This window comes from Mandrillus leucophaeus, unplaced genomic scaffold, assembly GCF_000951045.1.
Source record: "Mandrillus leucophaeus isolate KB7577 unplaced genomic scaffold, Mleu.le_1.0 Scaffold149, whole genome shotgun sequence".
NCBI classification, from domain to species: Eukaryota; Metazoa; Chordata; class Mammalia; order Primates; family Cercopithecidae; genus Mandrillus; species Mandrillus leucophaeus.
The window spans coordinates 1,925,487-1,946,573 of NW_012101465.1; the positions used below are offsets into that span (position 1 = coordinate 1,925,487).

Consider the following 21,087-nt stretch of genomic DNA (forward strand, 5'->3'; position numbering starts at 1 on the left):
TATGCACCCAGAGTGGGGGCTTGAATGGTATAGTTTGGAATGAGGGCACACCTTAGACCTCCCAGATATCAGATGTATCAGATATGGTCTTGATTCTGCGATCTGATGGGAATGCAAATCCTAAGGTGCCATCAGGTTAGTTTAGGATTGGCTCAGAAACCAGCCAATTGAAGAACTGGCTAGGAAACTAGAGTGGGCAAGTAGGCAATGGGTGCCTCTTCAGTATCCTTGGCTGGGGGGGCTAAGATAAGAGTCTTCTGAGAGGAGCTAGAGGAAAATAGATTTTAGTTTAACACAAGGAAGAACTTTCTTAGAGGGGATGTATTCCTATGATTGCAAAAAGCTGAATTGTCACATGCCAGGAGATCTATAGAGAAGATGCATACATCTGATAAGAATGACATCAAATAACTTTTTAATGCCCTTCCAACCTGAGATTTCCTAACACATACATCATGTGAGGGCAAACTGCTTGCACAGAGCACATCGGTGCTCAACAAGGAATGGATGGATAGACAGAGAGATGAACAGACAACTGGATGAGTAAACTTAAGGATGAATAATGCAGTCTGACATTTTCAAATACTCGGCACCTCCCATCCACAGACACATTAGTCACAGGAAATAAACTGGACCTCAGAAAAAAAAAAATGAAAATGTATTTGTACCTCTAAGAGTTTGCCAAACACTTAGTATCTTTGAGTACCCAAATATATGCTCCTTTTTGACGCTTATGAAAGCAATTTCTTAAGAAAATTAGAATTTCATGTGAAAATGTCTTAGTTTGTTCTGACTGGTTGACTGAGCAAGGGTCACTGTGGACCTGTATTCACTGGAATTTGGTACATTCAGCACAGCTCAGCTTTACCAGTCAGGAACCCAAGCTCCAGGTACAAAAGACCGCCTTGAGCAACAGAGAAGCAGTGACCAGCCAGGGTCCATGTGTTCTATTGTCTCTTCTCCCAGCAGATTTCTCATGCCACATTGTGCTTCATATGCCTTGTCCCTATTTTTTAACCTTTGCTCCTGTCACACAGTCCCTGGTATGAGACATTTCAGCAGGTCTCTGATGTAGACTATATACTGTCCTCTCAATAACATGGCCAAGGTTTTAGGTAAATAAATTGTCTAATACCTTCATACACAAAAAAATATCTTGTTCTTTAAGACAGAGAGTAAAGCTCTGAGTTCTAGAGAGTGGTTTACAAATTCTTTGAACCACAACCCACACTCAAAAAACATTTTACAACCTAATACAGAGGATACATATAAAATAATATTTACCTCACAAGGTGCCATGCATTCCAGTATTTTCTATTCCATTTCATTTTTCAAGCTGCCAGTGGGAACCCACTAATATGAATTTATGACACACAATACATGGGACTAATGGCCTAAAAGGCACTGCTTAAGGGACAATTATCAAGTAGTACTTACAGAGAGTATAGCAGCGAACGAAGTGCCCCAAAACTGCATTAACATTAGAAAGTCCTGAGCCCTCAAAACCTATAAATAATGTTGCCATTTTCTAAGAATGAAGCTAATAAGAGTTAATACATAATGGATGAGATTAGCTAAATGTAGAAATTAATTCAAGAAAAATGTGGGCTGCAAGGATTTGAAAATACTCTCAAGTCCAATCAAGGCGTCCAGGATGAACAGTGTGACAGTAGTCTTACTGGATTATAATTCTAACAGGAGAATTTTATATTAAAAGAGACAGTTTTATTTTGCCTTGCCTGAATAAATCCTGTTAGTAGTAGGAACTGAATGCATGGGGGTGGGCTGACTTCCTTGTAAGTGGGAAGTCAAAAGACAAGGATTTTTTAGTAGGTTCTTCCATCCAGGGAAAAGACTACTGCAGCCCCTAAATGCAAATATCCAGTCACCTTGGCAGCTGGGGGGCCAGGAAGAAGGTGGAGCCTCCAGTTCTCATGGCTCAGTGACACTTGTTCCCTCTCTCTTCATCTAGATCTACTAAGTAACTTTTGATGTAAACATTGGTTTCTCACTCATGTTTTCCTAAAGAGGTAGGAACACACTAATCAGCTAATAGAAATTTCTTATCTGCTTGCCAGTTATACTTTTTATTGTCAATGAACAGCCTGAGATCTTGATTAATATACGTCAGTCTTGTGGGTTTGGTTATATGATCATTTCTACACTGAATGAAATGTCAAGGTTGTGGAAAGCAAAGAACCCAGCCTACAATAGGGCAGAACTTCTGGGATGATGGCACTCAAGAGAGCCTGCCTGGGCATCCTGCCAGCCCGTCTCAAAGCAATCCCTCTTGCAACTCTATCAGTTGACCTATAACGAGTTATTCAGAAGTTAATAAATGACAAACCAAATAAAAATGTATTGGTTTTACAGAGAAAAGCATTGACTTAGCATTTCTTCCAGCCAGCTAGAGTGAAGGAATATTACTGAGACCCAGTCAACTTTGCTTTCACACACCAGAGTTGGCTATGGTCTAATCTTTCACAGACTGGGGTTAATGTTTGCAGTTTTTTGTTTGTTTGGTTGGTTGGTTTTTGAGATAAGGTATTGTCTGTCACCCAGGCTGAAGTGCAGTAGCACAACCACTGCTCACTACAGCCTCAGCCTCCCAGGCTCAAGCCATCTTCCCATCTCAGCCTCTCAAGTAGCTGGAACTTCAGGTGGGTGCCACCACGCCCATCTATTTTATTTATTTTTTGTAGAGACATGTTTTTTTTAATAGAGACATGTTATTTTTTTGTAGGGATATGTTGCAGGGGCAGGTTTTCAACTCCTGGGTTCAAATGGTTCTCTCAGCCTCTGGAAGTGCTGGGATTACATGTGTTGAGTCACTGCAGCCAGCAGGTTAATAAAAAATGTGTGTCACCGAGTCTGATGGCCATATCACAATTTAATATTTCCAAGCACCTTCTGGGTCTGGCTTTTCATTGCTTCTCAACGTCACTCATTCATGCCATACATATTTCATGAGCACCCAGATTCAGTAGTCACAAAAGAGAAAAGAGCTCTATCCTCAAGGAGCTCGAAGTCTGGAACAGAAGAATAAATTGTTATAAATCAGTGTAAGAAATGGTGTTACATTCAATATAAAGTCGTGGCATCAAGTAGGATGGACTCAACTCAAAGAAGGGAGATGAAAGATTTCACAGGGAAGATGTTTGAGGTGGGTTGTGGGGGAAATAAAAGTTTACAAAGCAGACCAGCCAAGAGCAATCATTGCAGAAAGAGAGCGTGCAGGGGAGTTTGGCTGTATGAGAAGTTTGGACTGGACTGGTCATGGTGGCTACCCTGAGTTTAAAAGGGACATTTTTGTTATTGAAGATTTGGTGTCTTTTCAAGAAGAGATATTTCCCAACTCCAGGAATTTTTTTACCTTAGAGGGCAAGTATCTGTGCCTCTCCTGGCACCCCAAAGCTCACACCATGTTGAGGTGCAAGCAGGGGATAGCCCAGCACATCATCTCCCAGGAGGACCAGGGCGAACAGCAGCCACAGTGGCCAGCCCCCAGGTTCACAGACCCGGCCCCAGCGGCGCCGGCAGGAAAGCCCTGTGTCCCAGGGAATGAGGATGGAAGGAAGGAATGAAGACGAAGGCACGGTCAATCAGCTTCGAGGAGAGGAGACGCACATCTGTGAGAAATGCTGTGTGGAGTTCTTTGGCATCTCTGACTTCTTGGAACATAAGAAAAATTGCACTAAAAATCCACGTGTCCTCATCATGAATGACAGACAGTGAGGGCCCAGTGCCTTCAGAAGACTTCCTAGAGTCTGTACTGAGCCACCAGTCACTCAGTCCAAGCAGGAAGTATGGCCACGGGGAGAATGGTGGCAGCCCAGGGCACATGAAGGAGAAGCCGAGTACTTAAAGACAGGCACCCCAGGACATAAGCTATGCACCCAAAGGTAAAGCGGCCAACACTAAGGTGCCCCTGCGGGGACTATAGAGTGGTGAGACCGAGGAGGGCGAATGCCTGGCGCCAACAGGATTCCGTGGGTGCTCAAGTAGATCCTGTGCCTGCAGCAGCAGCTACGGCAGATGCAGCTCACCCGGCGGATCCGCACCCAGGCGCACGGGTGGGCCTCGCACGCCTTCCACTAGCCCAGCGCGGCCGGAACCCCAAAGCCCTTGGGCGGCCACGTGTACCGCAGGTTTCGGCGGCAGTGGCTTTGCTCAGCGGGAAAGCTGTAAGCCAAGGTCTGTCTCTGGATGCCTTGAGACAAGCCAAGCTACCTCACACCGCCATCCCTTCTGCTGCCAGCTGTCTGTCCCCGGGGCTGATGTCCCTCACCCCGCTCTGCAGCCAGGTGGGAGACCTCGCTCCTGAACGTCAGTCTCGCCTCCCCAGCGCTGTGCGTCCTCGGGCCTGGGCCGGGTACTCTGCCAGCGGCCTTTCTCCACCGTGGCGTTAGACCACCCGGGAACAATGGGAAGGGGAAGCCGCCGGACATCTCCGGGGAAGGAGGGGTGGGCAAACCCTCGACAAGCCTAAGTGTGGGAGCCGGCTCCCTTCCACATTTATCCAAGCCCAGCCAACCCAGTCGACAAAGCTGGGGTTCTGGCACAGCAGTTGGACCATCAGCGCGGTCCCCAAGAGAACCCTTTGTTGGCGCAGCCCTGCCGGCAGGCCCAGGCTGTGGGAGTGTGGGAGGAACGCACCGCTAGCGCTCCTCAGATTCACAAACGGGTGCACACTGCAAGAAGCCTGTTGTATGCAGAATTTGTGGGCGAACCTTTACCACCAAAGGCACCTTGAAGGTCCACTGTATGACACAGGGGCGAACAGCCACCCGGCCAGCCGTGGGAGGAAGCTATGGAGAACACCATGGCTCTAACAGGTCCAAAGAGAGAAAGAGTCTCAGAAATGTTTCCCAAGGAAATCCTGGCCCCTTTGGTGAGCATGGGCTTGCTGTGTGGAGCCAGTGCACCAGCATGCTCAACGGTGCTTTGGCCACAAAGACCAGTGAGACCTCTGTGGTCCAGAGTGGCCACGTTCCACTCTCCCAGTTTTCCCTGGGGGGCCAGCTCAGTCGTGAATAAGGCCACCATCTCCAAGAGGGATGGCTCCCAGCCAAGCCTCAGTGCAGATGTGGAAGAACCAGGTGCTACTGACCCATCCCAAACACCAGTGTCCTCACTTTCTGGAAGAAAACAAGACTGTGGTCAGCTCAGGCATAGGAGAACTTGCATGGAAGGAGAAATGCAGAGTGAAATCTCTAGAATCTGCTTTAAAAAAAAAAAAAAAAAGTCCTGTTTTATTGTTCTTACTGATAGGCAAATGTTTGCAAAGGTTGGGATCACAACCTCAGGCAAGTCCTGCAATCACCACTGTTGCTACACTTCTTTGCAAAAAAAAATTAAAAATAAAAAAAAAATCCCCCCTAAACACAGACTAGATTGTTTTTTTATTTTGGATAAAAGCAGGTCTTGCAAAGCAGCTTTATTACTTGTGACAAACTGTATACAGAGAACCTTTGTACAACCTAGAGCTACTTATCCACAAACTGTTACCTACTTCAAGGTAGAACTGCTGAAACTTACTGAACAACAATGGAAAAGACAACTACTTAGCCTAATTGAAGGGAAGGATGCTGTATACTTCCATGGTAACTGAATGCGGGTATCTATTTAGGAAACTGCTTTATATGCCCCCAACCCTGTCCCCATCTTTTTGGTTTTTTTTTTAATGTACTTAAACACACACACACACACACACACACACACACACAGGCACAGGTTGTAGAATTATAAAATCGCTTCAACCTTAGAACCTTAAGTAGGACATCCTCAAATGGATTTATGTTGGTCCTTGGAGTCAAGGTGTGTATTGCTGTGACACTAGATTTTGGGGGAAGGGTTGTTTCAGAGCTAACACATACACATAAGGCTATTAAATTGGTTTGGTTTGGTTTGGTTTTCTTATAAAAAAAAGGAATTAAAGCTAATGTAAACTTCACACTTTTAAACTTGCCACCAGAAATATTAAATACAAATCATTTCAATGATGATGATGCTTTATTTTTTTCCAAAGCCACCCAAAATGACAGGGAAATCTTTTTATATGGAAAGCACTGTACTTTTAGCTAATTTTCTAACACATAATTTGTCTCTTTTTCTATCATCTTAAAACATATAATTTTGTGAAGGGGATACTCATTAGAAGTGGCGGTGCCTAGCAACTTTTTGCTCTGTTTGCTAAATTATCATTCATAGGAGGAACGGTCTCTGCAGAGACTGTTCAATTCCCACTCCTAGATTAGTGATGGCCCAGAGTACTGAGGGCCCAGCCAGGGAAGACAGTGGATGCCGGACACCGGGGTCTGGTATCAGAGGTTAGTGATGAACAGTAGAGATCTCAGGCAAGGTGGCGTGCAGAACTGGGATGCTATCCAGCCCAAGCCACACACTTAAAGGAAGCCTGCAGGTGTACAGACAACAGGTCGGAGGCAGAGTCGATGCTTCAAAGCCAACACTATGGGAAAAGACCCGAACTGAGTCCTGCACAAATGAATGAGCAGCATGGCAGTGACTTTGTGGCATGAAATGGTTAAAGACACATTCAGGGAATGAGTCACAAGATTTTCTCCTGTCATTAAAAAGGAGGTATGTTTCTGCCAAATGCAAGGGCTGTACCTTACTTCCTTACTTTATAAAATAAAATTATTCTATGATACTATAATAAACATAGCCAAGTGTAGGGTTCTTGTTTGTTTGTTTTTTCTTTTCTTTTCTTTTTTCTTTTTTTTTTTCTTTTTTTTTTTTTCTGATACAGGCTCTCACTCTGTGGCCCAGACTGGAGTGCAGTGACACGATCTCAGCTCACAGCAACCTCCACCTCCCAGGCTCAAGCGATTCTCCTGCCTCGACCTCCCGAGTAGCTGAGATTACAGGCACTGCCACTCCCACCTGGCTAATTTTTGTATTTTTAGTAGAGATGGGGTTTCACCATGTTGGCCAGACTCATCTTGGACTCCTGACCTCAAATGATCCACCTGACTCGTGCTGGGCTTCCAGAAGTGCTGGGATTACAGACATGAGCCACCGCAGTTGTAACTTGGCCAAGTTTTTTCTAAAGTCAAAGTTTGAGAGGACCTGAAAGCAAGGGAAAATCTCATTTTTCCTAATTATCATAAGTTTGAGAGTTTCTTGTTTTTCATGAGTCACTGACACACATAAAAATAAACTCTCTCTGAGCAAGATAACATCCATTCTGTTTCAATGTCAGAACATAGAATTGGAAATTATTGTTTAAGTTTGCATTAATTTCTTTCCTTATATGTTTGTCTAGGTATGCCTCATTCTGAGAAGAACTGAAAGTGGCTTGTTCAAGTGAGCAAATAAAAAACTGTTTGCTTATCATCTTCCTGAACTACTTAGTTAAGATGCAGCATTGATGCATTTAAAAATACATTTGCATGAAATATATTTAAAATGTATTTTGAGATAAGAAGGTAGTCACCTAAGTTAATGCTTTCATGGACACTACATATAATTACATGAGGGATTACTTTCCACTTACACATTTAGAATGAAAATCACATAGAGTAGGGAGTCAGGCAGCAGATTTCATTCGTGTACTTAAAACCAGATAAGTCAGCCGGGCGTGGTGGTTCATGCCTGTAATCCTAGCACTCTGGGAGGCTGAGGCAGACGGATCACGAGGTCAGGACATCAAGACCATCCTAACACAGTGAAACCCCGTCTCTACTAAAAATACAAAAAAAGTAGCCAGGCACGGTGGCAGGCACCTATATAGTCCCAGCTACTTGGGAGGCTGAGGCAGGAGAATGGTGTGAACCCGGGAGGCGGAGTTTGCAGTGAGCGGAGATGGCACCACTGCACTCCAGCCTGGGCGACAGAGCAAGACTCCGTCTCATAACGAAAACAAAAGCAAAAACAAAAAAACCCAGATAAGTCAACAGAAACAAAAGACTTCTTCAAAACTTCCCAGGTTAACACACTATGTAAGAGTAAATTCAGGGATATAAATTATTTCATTGTTTTTCAGAAGCGTAAAATAAAAATTTTAGTGCTAGTAAGTATGGTGAACTGTTTTTCATTTCAATTGCATGTTTTTTCTTCTATGCTGTTTCTTGCTGTTCCATGCATATGCCACCCCACATTCAATGAGCAGCTAAGCATGTACTGTTAATGTAACTGTGTTACAGCCAGCTTTAGGCTTCTATGATTGAACAGGTAATACTGCTTTCTCTGATCTCACTCACAGAAGACAGTTAAAGTACTCTACAAATTCAAAATAATTATGAAAAGAAATGGATGAGCTTTTGAAAACAGAAATAACAAGGTAGTTGATTGTACTGTGCATATTCCCATACGTGAGGCTATTTGAAAACCACAGATGTTACTTTTCATTCAAGGCTTTCTCCATGTTTTAAGGTCAGAACTTCGCTATGTTTTTTATCAAAAGAGTATAGATAAAAAGTTTGAGACTTCATTTTTTATTTAAGAGCTAATTATATTATCACATTACAATGACTATCTTTACCTGTATGACTTATGTAAGGAGGAAAAGATTACAAGTATTTCCCCTGCTCCAATACTTTTGAAAACTGCTTGAGATAATTGCAACCAGATTTGTGAGGCTGTGACCAGTTAGTAGTTACTAACGCACGGTTGAGGAAAAATGCCATCTTCTTTAAGAAACAAACAACTTAAATAAAAGGTATTGCTCTCTACCAAAAAATTATAGCAGATGAAATTGTCTATAAAGAACATTAATAGTCTTAAGGTTTCAGATCAACAGTCCTTGGATCTGTTAAAGAATAACTCTCAAGATTACAGAACAATGTTTCCTCTTCTTACTAAACATACATACTTTAAGACAGAAATTCAACTTTATGATGACAAGGTGAAAAATAATATTAACTTAAATATTATGATAAATGATACATATTTTTTCTCTACCCTTTCTTATCTTCTCACAATAAAGGGCAATGAATAAATCAGTGCTTTGCATTTTCTAAAGTCCTATGTTAATGGTTCCTTTACTTAAAGAATTCATTAAGTGACACTAAAATTATTTCAACTCTAATTTTAACCAAAGCAGAATGAAAGATTCTAGTACTTATAATAATTTATTTCTGCATTAGCACAGATTTGTTTCATTAGTCACAAAAATTCAATTGAAAGGGGCATAGTTAAACAACCATTCTTATCTATTTTGATGAGTGAATAAATTTGTATAACCTTTTGAAAAGGCAACTTGAATATATCAAGAGCTGATATTAGTTATCTATTGTTACATTAAACATTATCCCAAAACAAAAGGCATTTGTTACTGCACAGTTTCAGTGGGTCAGGAAGTTGGGAGTAGCTTAGCGGGGTGGTTTCAGGGTCTCTCATGAGACTGTAGTCAATACGTTGGCCAGGGTTGCATCCATTTAAAGTCTTGTCTGGCACTACAGGACCTGTTTGCACAATGATGCACCTGCCTGGCTGTTGGACAGAGACCCTGGAGAAGGTTGCTGACAGAGGCCACCACGTGGGTCTCTCCATAGTGCTGCTGGAGCATCCTCGCATGTCATCTGGCTTCCCCAGAGTAAGTGTCCCAAGGGAAAGCAAGGAAGTGACCACAGCCTTCTTATGACCTAGTCTCCAAAGTCACACACTATTATTAATACTTCTGTCATAGTCTATTTGTTGGAAGTGAGAAATTAAGTCCCTCTAACACTCAATAAGAGGTAAATTGAGACTTTTCTAGAAGGAAGAAGTATGAAACAAATCCTAGTCATACTTTAAAACCATTTCTATTACAGTATTATGTGAAAAAAAGCATTATATGAAAAACACACATGGAAAAATATTTAAAAGAATATTAAAATGTTAAAATCAGTTGCCCTCGTGTGTTAGAACTGAGAGTTAATATTGTCTTCTCTACTTTTCAATATTCCTATGCAAGGAAACATCCTTCCCTGTCTTCCCAGCCTGAAGTATTCTTACTTGCACCTTGTATGCCATGTGTTTTATTACGAGTACTATCTTTTATTCAAAAGTTTCCTAGTATTTAACATAAGTTATCCTTTCCATTTTAAAATTATCAAACTCTTGATTTTTTAAATTATAAAACCTCAGTCCAAAAGACACAGCACAACAAACACCCCTGTTCATTGCTGGTGGTGGGGAGAACTCCTACCCTCCGCCCCACAAGGGATTGTGTCCCATTCATGAAAGTCCTGTTGGACTGCTGGAAGGAGACAAGACACAGGCAGTGAAGGGCATTTGCAGGCCAGGCCTCTGATCATACCAAGGTGGACTGCTGATCCCAGAAAGTAATTCCTGGCCCCAGAGGTTGGAAGCAGGCCTTTGAGCCAGTTCAGCTCCCATGAACTCACACTGTCACTCCTATAGTTGCCTTCTTTATCCACCTGCCTGAAGACTTTCCAGAAAACAGATCCGCAAAAGACCATTCTCATGAATGGGATGCAGGGGCCTGATAGGTCAGACCCATTCCCCCTTTTCCACCCACTTACATACAGCTTCCACCCACCCTGATCCATCCATGTTCCCATCACAGACACTTGTAACAGACACTGTCTGTGCTGGCCCCCTGGAAGCCTCCTTACTAGTTCTGAGTGTCCATCCCCTCACTCCTGGGTGCTTTGTTTCTAAGGACTTGGACCTGTAACTTGGTTCAGTGATTGCTTTTGAGCTACTGGACTACTTTGGCTACAAGCCCAGAGAGCTGAAAGTTCTTAGGATTTCACAACTAATCGACTCACTGCAATTGCACTTGCCTCCACAACACACGTACACGCATGTACACACACACACGCGCGCACACACACATCCATTCTTAGCCAATGACTGATAGAAGTGGGAACACAAAAGCCCAGCTCTTTTGTCTCAAGCCAGTGCAAACTAAAATATTACTCTTTCTCGGTGTGTTCTCTTATTCTGTCCTACTTCCCCAACACCCTTTCCATTTCTCCTGGGAGCTCTTCCTTAATAGGCCCTTTGCACACATTCCTCCTTTCAGGGCTTGCCTCAGGGAACTCATGCAAACCCCAATGACTAGAAGGAATTTCATTGCCTGGAGACCAGAGATGTTAAAAGACGTCCAATGCAAAGAACATCCTATCCAACAAAGAATCATCCTACCCAAAATGGCCATAGCACGCTGACCAAGAAATCTGTGGGCAGGGGAGGTGGGGGAGGGAAAGAGGAGGGGAGTGAAGAATATTCAGTTAAGACCAAAACAAAATAAGTCCAAAGTTTGATTTGGTTAAGGAGGAGTCAGCTGATGATATTGACAGGGAGTGGCCAGAGCGAAAGAGGGAGAAACCAGGAAAATGGGATGAATAGAAACCTAAAGTACATGTTTCAAAAAAGAAGGAGGTGTCAACAGTATGTGATGCCACTGAGGTCACATAAGCAAGAACAGAAAACTGGCTACTGGGTTTGCTCACTGGAAGTCACTGGTGCCCTTGACAAATGGAACTGCTGAGAAGCAGGGAGAGTGAAGTCAGATGAAAGTGGGTTCTACCTAGGTTTCAGAAGGCAAAATAAAATAAAATAAAGTGGGTCAAAGATTGAAAGGACATAAAGGTAGAAGAGATAGCTCATGTATTTGCCCTTAGATAGGTGCAGAATAATGGGAGAGTGATTGGAAAGGAATGTGGGATAGAGAAAAATTTTAAAGAACATGTTTATATAATGAGAAAAATAATCCAGTATTGAAAGAGCAGTAGATGGTGCATGAAAGAGAGGAGAGAACAAGGAGAACATAACTTGAGCAGGCAAAAAGGATTGGGATTTAGATCTCTGAAAATTTAGTTACCCTTCCCCAAGGACCTAGTGTTTAGTGTCATAATTCCTCCCCAGCATCCCACTTCTGATCTTTCTGTAGGTGAAAGAAAATGCAATAATTTTTCATGAAGACCCACCCTCCCCAAACAACAGATTGAAAGACTTCCTGCTAAATCACACACAAAAACCACAATAATAACACACACACACGTCCACATATATTCAGTTTTCATGCCCTATGTGGTGTTGAATAACAGGGCCAGCTGGGGAGTTCAACCTTGATTTTTATAAAGCAAACTTTGTTCCTATGGCCTTCTGTGGCCTCTACGGTGGTACACTATTCAAATATTTCAAGAGAGAACCTGCTGCAAGGAAAGTAGTTAGTGGACCACCTTCAGCTGCTGTATCTTTGGGATCCATCCCAGTGTTCTCTCTGAGGCCACCCTCTTCCCAGGCTACTCCCAGCCAATAACTGAGGTCAGCAGGGCTACCGGAGCTGGGAGATTCCTGCCCAACACAAGACTCCTTTAACTGGCAATCTTTGCAATGAAACTCCCCATCAAGCTGGTCTAGACTTTCTCTGAACTGCGTTGCAGTTTGAGGCTCTTCCACAAATCCTCTCAACTACCTCCTCTCCTTTCACAGCGTCCAAACCTGTGGCATGGTCTAACTAGTTCTAACTACTTCTGTGACCTCTCCCTTTATCTTTCACAGATATTTTCTACAACAAACCTCTTGTACTTCTAATTCTGTCTTGGTGTCTGCTTCCTGGAGGACACAAACTGACACAAATCCCTTTTCCTTTGGAGATTCAAAGTATGTCCCCCAATTGAGATCTTGTTAGTTTGCCAGTTTCAATCTTGATTTTACATATATGGCATTTTTCAGCCAAAGACTTGGCATCTGTAGAAATACTAAATCAAATTTTGTACTTTCAAGTAGATGATTAATAAATTGTTATTATTGATAGCTATGCTAGTTTTGTAAATGATTGCCATAACCTCCAAAAGATCTGGCACCAATTCATCTCTCTCTATCCCTATTGAATAAGCATAGTTCAATAGATTGTTTTTCTTGTTTGCTCTTTTCCAACAAAGAAATCACAGTGCACAGTTGCCAAATGAATAGACTAGAATAATGTCATGATACAAATAGAGCAAATGCCACTCAGGCACTCTGTATCAATAGGGTTCTTGATTACAAGCTATAGCTAACTGAAGCAATAGGGAATTTAATTTATCAACATCATATAGGGTAGAGGAAAGAGAACTGACAGAATCAACAAAAGACTGGGGCACTAGGCTTGGGAATGGACAGAAAGGACCTGGGGGCTCTTAGAGTGGAGAAGCAGGAAATGACTCCGCAATCATTTCATGGCTGGGCAATCCTGGGCAGACTGCCACTGCTGCAGCAAGACACCTGCAACCACCTCTGATATTCACACTAGTGTGTTCAACTGGTTGGGTTCAAGTCAAAGAGATGCCATCTGCGCGCACCAGGGGAAGGGACGAGATCCAGGAAGATCACCTTACACGGTAGGGGAACAGGTGTTTCCACCACCAAGGCTATGAACAAAGGGGAAAAGAAAATCCTTCAAAGAAAATAAAGGATTTTATGAAGGTGCTGAATGCTGGGAAAATCGAAATTACAAATTTCACCACACATTTCTACATCTGAAACCAGTCCCTTTCCAGCATTCGAAAGCCATGGAAAGTTTGTTAGAGCAGTGGTTCTCAACCTTGGCTGATGGAAGAATCACCTGGAAAGGCTTTATGAATCCTAACACTCAGGCCAAAACCCAAACCAATTGAAGAATTTGGGGGGTGGGACCCAGGCATCATCACCTTTTAAAGCTCCCCCACATGATTCTAATGTGCAGCCAAAGTTGAGAACAACTGTATTAGTAGAAAATCCAATAAATAAAACAGAGCTATTCCAGTGGGTAGGGAAGTTGGCACCTCTCTGATCCCCATTGGTCCCCAAGACATCTCTAAGGAATCCTTTTATACAAGCATTTAAGATAGATGATTATAATACATTTGTTGACCCCTCGATTTTTCTCATACTCCAAATCCAACCTGTCAGTTTGACTCAAGCTTCTAAAGATAATTAGAAACTGAGCACCTCTCCCCAACTCTCCTGCTGCCACTTTGGTCCAAGCCCCCAACGTGTCTTGTTTGGATTTAGTGCAACAGCTTCCTGATGGGTCTCTCTGCTTCTATCCTGCCAAGCTGCATGCTTTTCCCAACATAGCACCAGGAGTAATTCTTACATAACATAAATTAGATCCTGTTCCTCCTCTGCTCAAAACCCTGGGATGGCTCTCATTTCATTCAGAGTAAGGCTAAAACCCTCCATGCTCTACACCAGAGGTCAGCAAGCTTTTTCAGTAAATATACCAGGCTGTGTAGTCCAAAAGGTCTCTGTCACAGCTATTCATCTCTGCAGTTACAGCCAGAAAGCAGTCATAGATGATATGTAACTGCAGCTGTGCTTCAATAGGACTTAATGTACAGAAACAGGCCAAGGGACAGGATGTGGTCCGCAGGTTGTATTTGCCAGCCCCTGCTATGATCAGACCCCATCACAGTCCCAGATCTACGTCCTCCTGCCCTACTCCTTTCTCTCTCCTTTGCAATCACACAGGCCTCCTTGGAGTTCGAGTTCCTGGCACACTCCAGGCACTCTCCTGCCTGAGATAGCGTGTTCTATGCTCCCTCTGCCCACGATGCTTCTCTGTTCTAGCCCCTCACCTCCTTCAAGTCTGTATTGAAATCCTCCCTTCTCGGTCAGGCCCAGCATGGCCACCCTAGTTCAGACAGTGTCCTGCTTTCCATTCCACCCCCAGGGTACCCTAAGTTCCCTTACCCTTTCCTTCTTCAATTTTATTTTTTTCCATAGCACCTTTAACTTTTAAACATATATACAATGTGCTTATTTATTAAGCTGCCTACTGTCTATCTAAAATGTAAACTCCACAGGGGCAGCATATCAGGGTTCAGAGCAGCAGCACCACTGCAAAAGATACAGCATAAAGGATTTATCATCATGCAGTTTGGGGAGAAGGTGGGACAAGCGATGCGGGCTGCTGCCTCTGCAGGTCCTCTGTCACTGATCCCTCATTATGGATGACCGAACTGGGACTGGGCTTGTCAAGCCTTCCCTTGCTTCCTGCCCTGCCCCCCCGCAGCCTGCAGCCCTAGCTCCCGTCACACTTTGCTCCATGTCCACAGCTGTGAGCCAGCTCTACTCTTTCCCACACTGAGTCTGGAAACAGTCTGAGCAGAGTCCTGGACTCCCCAGTTACTGGAGAGGAAGGCAAATATAGATGAGGAAATCAGGCCCAAGAAGAGGCATAATATACCAAAAACACACAATCTGCCAGGTCAGGCGGCCCAAGTTTGAAATGCAACTGAGACATCTACTAAAAGTGTGGCCTTGAACAAAGGCCTTAACGCCTCTTAAAGTTTCTATTTCTCAACTATAAATAAGGTATAATGATAATACTGCTCTCTGTTCATGGCTTTTCAAATATTAAATAAGATGGGTACAAGTTAAGTGCTAAGCACAATGCTTGAGACCTAGTAAGCTGTCATAAATATTAACTATCATTATTACTGTTATTATTAAGGTCAAAGAACAAGTAAGTGATAGAGCCAGGAATTGAATCCTTCTCGATCTCATTTCATTTCTCATAGCACACAATTATAGAAAATTAGCATACGATGATAGATAGAAATGGTCACTAGCTTGTGACTAAATATAGACAGGTTTGATTACGAGCTTACTAGGGGTGAGAAAAATATTACTTGCCCTAGATAAGTAATACTCAGCAGTGTCTATTATTTTATTAGTCTTCTCTGACAGAAAGCTCTAAAGGAAATCGCTTTGTTAATAGCTTTATGTGTAAGGTGAAACCCATCTTATTGGTATTTGTTGTTTTAAGCAAATACACATTATTAAATCCAAAGGCAGTCTTTGTGGACTCACAATAGCACACTGCTAAAAGTGTTCTGGGCGGAATGTTTCCCTCTTGCAGGAAAGTTCTAAAATTATTGTACAAAGTTATCTGTGCTATTAACATGTGCAATTTTGCAGTGACTTCCTGGTAAGCTGTGTATGGAGTAAGGGGCAGTAGTCCTTGGGATGACTCTCAATATTAGGGCTACTTTAGGAACTTCCCTGCAGTAGTAATATCCCATGAGGGTACATGGTCCCAAGGAAGGCTTTCAAAGCAGTGCACAATCTATGTGTCAAGTCCATCAGGTAATTAATCATGTGTGTTCCAGTGGAACTGTAACAGCACTTCCAGTTTTTCTCAATAACATGTCTGCAGTAGGTTTTTAATCTTATTTGATGGACAAATTGGCCAGAGTGTTTATTGCGGGCCTCGATCTTTATGAATGTTGACAGATTGTCTTTTGATCGTTTCCAGCAGTTGCTGCGGGAGAGGAGATGTGTTCTTGCTCAGATGATAAACTTAACTTACACTTTGCAAAATTTTAAGACATATTTCCAGGTTTTCTGGCAAAGAGGTAAACTCTGGGGACAGCTAGAGCTCTGAAAGGAGCTGGATCATCTATTCAATAAAAAGGAAAAAAAACAGCTTAGCTATGGTTCCTCAGCGTTCACCAGTGGGGGTTTGCACTTCGTTGTTTCAAGGTTCAGCCAAGTGTGATTTTATTCTGCTCATCCTGACAATGACCCTAAAAATCCATAGCAAATTGAACACTAGGCAAACAAACCTAATCTAGATGAGAGAATAACTGCTCTGGGCCAAGGACTGTAATAAACACTTCACATTCATGAGCTCATTTGATTCTCATTACAACCCTGTCATGTGGGTGCTACGATCAAGCCTATTTAAAGATGAGAAAATTAACACTCAGAAGGATTAACTATCTTCCCCAAGGCCAAATTGCAAGCAAGATGAGGAGAAGGCCGTTACCAGACTTCCTGACTCTAGAACCCCAGCGCCCAGCCATAATTGCCCTCCTTTTTTCTGATCCGGAACCTGCCAAAACAAATATTGCATTAGGGTCTTTGCCAACTTGTTGCCTCAGCAGCCAACACGCTTCTGACAGAAGACTTCTTGTTGTCATTCACAGCTCAGTATAAATTTGTTCTACCTGAGGAGGGTTTTTTTGTCACCTGTCACCTAGTGTGCTCAGGTTTGTCTCAAGCAAGGGACAAGAAAGCTGCAGTGGTTATCCCTCATCTCCTGTCCCTCACTGGCTGAGTACTGCACCTGTGGGCTCTCTAGCTGCTGCTATCTGCACAAACAGAATCTGTGGCCTGCACAGGAAGGGCGAGGGCCCCCCCGCCCCCAGCAGGCTTTCAAGATTGGTTAGTAGGGAGGTTCACTGATGTCCTCCGAAACCAGACAATTTCCTTCTTCACACTCAGCCATCCACAGTGTCAGATATCCTCTCAAGAGTATTTTCTTCGTGGCCATATACCAGCTTCTAGGAACAACCGAGTCGGCTTGCTTCCTCCTTCACATCTACTGAGATGGACTTTCTCTTCCTATTAAGAGCAGAAAACTTCCCACACATTTGCAGAAAACTCCCCTCACAGCTGATTGGCTCAAATTGGATCATGTGTCCATTCCTGAACCAATCTCTGTTGACAGGAAAATACCTTGTGCTGATTGGATTAGGCCCAGATTATTAAATCAATCACTGGCAAGGTGGATGGTGTTACTGGGTGATGTTAATCAGTGCCAAGCCTAGGGGCTGGGTCCCTCAGCCTTCCCTGAGATATACAGACACTTGGGAAGTGATTTGTTTAGGAAGGAACAAGGGGAAAATGAATGCTAAGAGGCCATCAAGGCCTCCACTGCATTTAATAACTTCCAGTCTGTTTTAAGACTTTCCTAGGTCCTTGGCATTCTTATTTGCATAAACAAACAACTATACCTTTTCAGTATCCCCTACCCTGACCCCAGTCAAAAATCTCATATACTGGTTTAACTTTCATCATAGCATTTATTTCTATCTAATATATACTTCTTTGATAGTTTATTCACTTAGTCTGTTTTCTCCACTAGGAAATAAGCTCCAAGAGAATAAGGATATTGTCTGCCTCATGTATCACTATAACCTTCACCCATAACGTAATGTCTGGAATACAGTAGATGGTAAATAAATATTTGCTGATTGAATGCATGAACCAAAAAAATTAATGAATCAATTAATAATGACTTATACTACATAAATTCAGGAGGTGAGGGAGGTATTTGAGGCCACTGATGGGGGATCCTGTAGTCCCTGGAAGTGCTGGGTGAGAGTGAGAAACTGAGAAAGGGCTAAGGGGAAAGAAATCCCACTGCTCAGGTCTCCTGGGTCCCAAGCTGCAGTTGGAGCAAAATGCAACCAAATAGTCTCATTCCTGTTGGATATCCCTGGTGGGGTGTGGCTGGAGTTAGGATGGGGACCCTATTTGTGGGAGGAGGTAGCTATTTAAGAAGCTGAACAGACAAGCCAAGGTAACAATCCTGTGGCAGTGGGAACCCATATCCCAAAGTAGATGCAAAAGCCCCAGGGACATAGCCACATCCCAGTCATTTAGGTCCTCAGACCACTTTCTCTCCTAAAGATGCTGGATTTCATGTAGGCCTAGAGGATATGCCAGAGAAATGCAAACAAATAATGCAGACTCCATTGGCCGAAACAGACTGAGCACTGTGGATGCATAGGACCTAACAGATTAATTACACTCAACACGCTAACCATTTCAGACACACTGGCCTCTCTGGACAGAATGATCACATTCAAAATATGAACCTATTGGGACATGTGAACTAGTGCTGATGCACTGACCACTCTAAGTATACTGATGATTTCAACAGCAGCAGCAGATTCCAAGTCTCTAAACAGGGGAGCATTAGAGGTGGAAACCTGTTTCGAAGTGGGGACTAGAGGAATTGTTGTGAAATGAAGTATGCGCGCCATTGTTACACAGATGATATGTGACTCGGTTGTCAGATCTGCCGCTATGACACTAATCACTCTGGAATTCTGATGGTTTTATATACATGTCAAGGCTGACTCAGAGCATCCTTCCTGCTCGGTGTTATTACTCTGGGTACAATGCTTTACTTGTGTGGACTTGATCCCCAAAACAGTGAGCCATTGCTGACCTCTTGCACACTCCCCCAGCCCCAGCACTTTCTAAGATATTACCCTTCAGATTAGAAGTAGAATAATCAGTGTCACAAGGTGGATAGGGAGCAGAGAACTCTCTGCCTTAAAAAGCAGTACCTATGCAGTAGACAAGCTACATAGAATAGTGATCAGTACAATCCTCACCTTCAAAGAGACAGATAAGTGAATGGGATGAAGCCTCTCCCTAACTTGCTAGTGGGCATGTGGAGGCTATTTCTGCTGGCAAAGCTTGGATGAGCCATCTATTATATTTTTTTAAGCAAATCCATGCTATCTTCAAGATTCTGGCAATAGGTTGAATAACAGCCCCAGCTTTCTTTTTGCTTCACAGGGATTGTGGAAAGCCTTTGGTATGGGCTACATATCTATTGGCCTTCCCAAACTGAACTGTTGGATGTAAGCACGTGAATTCTGAGGCGTTCACATCTTTTAATTTTCAGAGGTTTATTCTTGCTGTCTTCAGGGTCTTTGTCCTTTTCTTCAAACATTCCTCATATTTGGTTCTCTTTCTCCTGAGCCTTTCTTTTTGTTGTTCTTGTTGTTAATTGAGGTATAACTTTAATACAGTAAAGTACAACTAGCTTAACAGTAAGGTTCAATGAATTTTAACATATGCATAACCACAACCTAGATCAAGATATAGAATATCTTTCACTAGAAAAGTTTCCTTTGTGTCCCTTCTTTGCTAATATACCCCCCCCCCCAAAGGTAATCATTACTTTAACTTCTAGCACCGCAGATGAATTTTGGTCCGAATGCTCTTTCTTAAATATTTTTTCAGGATAAAGTGCCCCAGAATTCAGAGCACTGCAATCTGCTCCCTTTGACTTCCTGTCATAGGAAGTTAAAAGGGAAGGCCCAATGGTGACGAAGAAAGATGGAACAGAGGAAGCTACAGACACTGGTGACTCTCGTCATTTAGGGCTGTGGCTCTAACTGGGAGCTGTCTTGGTTGTCACAACTTGGGGAGAGGCTGGAGAGTACTACTATCATCTAGTGAGTAGAAACCAGGAGGCTGCTCAGTCTCACCTACAACAGTTATTTAGTCCCAAATATCAATAATGTCAACGTTGAGAAATCTTGATTAAGAAGATGACTGCCTTTAAACAGGGGCTGACTTAAGATCCTGTTCTATTAGTTTTGAGCCTCTTTATAAAATTAGATGTAAAAAGTGGACAGGTGGTGTGTAGTCCAAGAATAGGATTCTGAATGCATCTTCATCAATGATAGTTACTAAAAATTTCATCCAAAGTTTGACTGGCGGTCCTTCCATTAGTTTCTTCCTCTATTACCAGTTTGGGTTTTTTCGGTGAATACTGGGAGAAAGGGTATCACATAGAGTTAGCCTGCTGTCATAATTACCTATAAGTCTTTACATGTAACTTTTATATTAAAAATGCAATGAAAATCGACATTATTATTTTAAATGGAATGCTTTTGTGACTATGAAATAGTGAGTAATTTGGCCTGATGGGAATTCTAGGGTAGTAGATGAAATTGAACAAACTGTTTTCTTGACTGTCAACCTTAGCTTTTTATTTTAAAAAAGGCTGTGAGGAAGGTTCTTTTTTAAGTGTTTTATTGATCAGGTTCCCAGGGAAATTTGCTAGCACTGCAATGTAGGTCAGACTCACAATTTATAAGTAACCACTGATGCTTTTTCCCTCTAAAATAACAAATGCTGCAATCAAGGGCAATGCATTCTAATTCCCCCTCCTGGATTTTAACAGCGTCTCTCGAGTCTCATTTTCAATAAGGTATAAATTGTACAAGTGGATGAGAAGCACGATTAGAAAGAGAAGCCTCATGGAACCAATGACAGTTTTGTTTTATATCCATTTAGTTTAATCAGACAACAAAATTTTTACAGGAAAACATTCATATTCTTTCCCACTCACCCCATAGCAAACTATTTATAAAGTATATCTCCTTTATCAGTCATTATTATGAAGTCAGGTATTTCATGTAAGTAAACTTTCCAGGTAAAGGAATCTTACTCTTTTAAGGAGGAAAAATGTTACTCTTTTTTTTAAGCATGAAATTTTCTCCTACCTCTGCCAATAAACATTCTATTCATACTTTAAGACCCCTTCTCTTCCTTCATGAGAAGTTTCCCTTACTGATCTAATCAGAAAGAATCTCTTCCTACTAGAATTCT

The 21,087-nt window shown here is 42.5% G+C and overlaps 1 pseudogene; it reads left to right on the forward strand.

The window, feature by feature from the left end:
• Positions 1 to 3,890: 3,890 nt before the first annotated feature.
• Positions 3,891 to 19,865, forward strand: LOC105535652 (annotated as a pseudogene).
• Positions 19,866 to 21,087: the final 1,222 nt, after the last annotated feature.